The 2,566-nt window shown below is 45.1% G+C and overlaps 1 pseudogene; it reads right to left on the bottom strand.

The window, feature by feature from the left end:
- Positions 1-2,244, bottom strand: part of LOC119361540 — a 38,492-nt pseudogene extending 36,248 nt beyond the window's left edge.
- Positions 2,245-2,566: the final 322 nt, after the last annotated feature.

Here is a 2,566-nt window from a genome sequence, read left to right on the forward strand (position 1 = left end):
GGGGCCACTGCAACCTCACCTTCCAAAGCGAGATACAAACTCTAAACATACTAAAAACACCTAAAACTGAGTAGGAGCGCTCCCGATGTCAAGGGTCGGGATCCACCATGCCTCCATGGCCTAAGGCCATAGGAGATGAGACAGTCCGGTAACAGCGACAGAGGGAGGCGGGAAAAACCTTGTCGCTAGGAGTCGTTCGATGGAGGATGAAAACTTGCACAAATACTCAAAGTTTAACGAAACACACTCTGTTAGTATCACTATTTGGAATATTCTCATCAACTTCATTCTTTGGTCCTTTAGAGTTAATGGGTATGTAGGGTTTGAGCCCCAATTATCCCTACCGAAATTTTGGTATCACCAAAACAAGGGAATTACCAAATATTGAAAAGCACCACTCATTTGGATTGCAACCATTGCCATTTACCAAATATTTGGCAAAATGGATAGACCTGTTTGGTTGGCATCTAATTTTCTTCGATCCTAAGATCAGGACCATTCAACTACAAAATGCACGCAACTAGATCTCCACCAAAAAAAAAAGGTTAAGACATGAATGTGAATCGCGATAGAAGAGATGATTGAGGACTGAGGTGGATTTGAATCTTCTTACGTACTTGTACCAAATCCATGCACTACATGAAATATTGTCAATAGAGTTTATCATGCGAGGATGGCTGAAAAAAGGGAACGAAAAGATTGGAAAATCTGACAGAAATCCCTGGATGTTCAAAGGGGGCTTCTTTACATGAACATCAAAGGGAGTTGCCACCCAAATATTTGGCGAAGGATGTCTTTCGCAAGCTAATACTTTGGTAAGGCGGGCATCACCTTAAAACCAAAAGTGCGCAATTGCGGCTGCCCGTTTGGTTGTTTAAAAAGATATATATAAGAACATAATTTGTACAAAAGAAAATGTTAAATTTAAAATATTGATACTATAGTGTGTAAGGTCATCATGGTCAATCTTCCAAAGGAGAAATGCCAAGAATAAGTAAAGCCGTGAAGGACATTTAAGTGACATGTACTTTAAAATGTAGCAGAAATTCATAATTCGAAAATAGTAAATAAATAATTTTGAGGTATGTTTTACTCCCTCTGTCCCAAAATAAATGTCATAATACGAATTTCATAAGACTTCCATTCTACTTATTTTGGATGGACGAAGTATATCATAAGACTTCCATTCTAGGAACACATATTACTTAATTTGAATTTCAAACATGCCTACATTGGACTATAACTTTAGGCTCATAAACTTGTTAGACTGTTGCCATGAGGCAACGCTAAAACCTTGTTAGTGTTATTCTTTTAGATCTGTAGGCACTAATAGTCCTTTCGCCGAAAAAAGTAGTCATTGCCCCTGCCGTTGTTCCTTGATTGCTTATAAAGATAGTTCATACAACTATTTTTATATGTGGCAAGTACATCACGACATTATATAATAAATACATACATGGTTGATCCGTATCAGAAAAAAAATCCATATTTGGTGACCAACCTACCGTTAGTTGATGGCACATCAGCCATTTTTGAGTGGGAGAAATCAGCCTTTCTGAAAGTTGCACTATTGCATTCTACTCCACACAATCGATTATTTTTACATTAAATAGATTTGAAAGCAACGAGTTTCAGTATTCAAGGTCGTGGCCTACTTTTTTTTTTTTTTTGAAAAGGGGGAAACCCCTTTTCAAAAAAAAGGTCGTGGCCTACTGATTGTGCCGTAAGTAGAAATGTAGAAATGGTTAAATGAAGGAGGATTTCTACTTGGTTTCCATACCAGGACGTAGAGAGTGCCGGCGAGGATGATGGATCGGTAGCGCCCCAGCCACGAGTCGGCGACGAAGGCGCCCAGCAGCGGCATCAGGGTGGCCGTTCCCGACCAGACATTCACGGCGGCAGCGGCGGCGGCGTTGGAGTGGCCGAGCGGCCCCGTCAGGTACGTGATCAGGTTCGCCCACACGCCATATTAGGCGAAAGCGCTGGCGACCTCCATCACTTCATGCATGCCGCCGGCCGGCCCGTATCCATAGCAGATTAATTAGTTCGCGCCACCCAATCAAAAGCTTAGCTAAGACAGTGTGTGCGCCGGTCGTACGTACCGACCACAAAGCGGGCGGAGCGCCACCCGCCGGAGGTGCTGCGGTAGACGGGGCGGCCACGGAAGTCGGAGACGCCGGCGAGCACTGGCTCATCGTCCGTGTGCTCCGTAAGGAAGGGAACCTCGTCGTCCACCATTTCCATGTTCCTAGTTCCTACACCCCTCAGTACTCTGTCGGAGCTAAGTAAACTCCAGCTGTGTGTGCAGAATCTTGCGGTTGGGTGTCACTGTCAACGCGAGACAAAAATCTTTGCCAGCTGAGCTTATATATATGCTGCTTGCCTGCTTGTACGGTTTTTTTTTTTGCACTAAATAGATTTTGGGAAATGTTTGTAATCGGTGGGTGCCCCGCCACCGCCGTCCGCCGAGTGGGCTTTGCCCGTCGGCCTCCTCTGGCGGTGGCGGGCGGAGCGAGGGAGGAAAGGGGAGCGGGGGCGGGGGCGGCTAGGTCGCCCGAGCCGCCCC

This window comes from Triticum dicoccoides, chromosome 2B (genome assembly GCF_002162155.2).
Source record: "Triticum dicoccoides isolate Atlit2015 ecotype Zavitan chromosome 2B, WEW_v2.0, whole genome shotgun sequence".
Taxonomy (NCBI): domain Eukaryota; kingdom Viridiplantae; phylum Streptophyta; class Magnoliopsida; order Poales; family Poaceae; genus Triticum; species Triticum dicoccoides.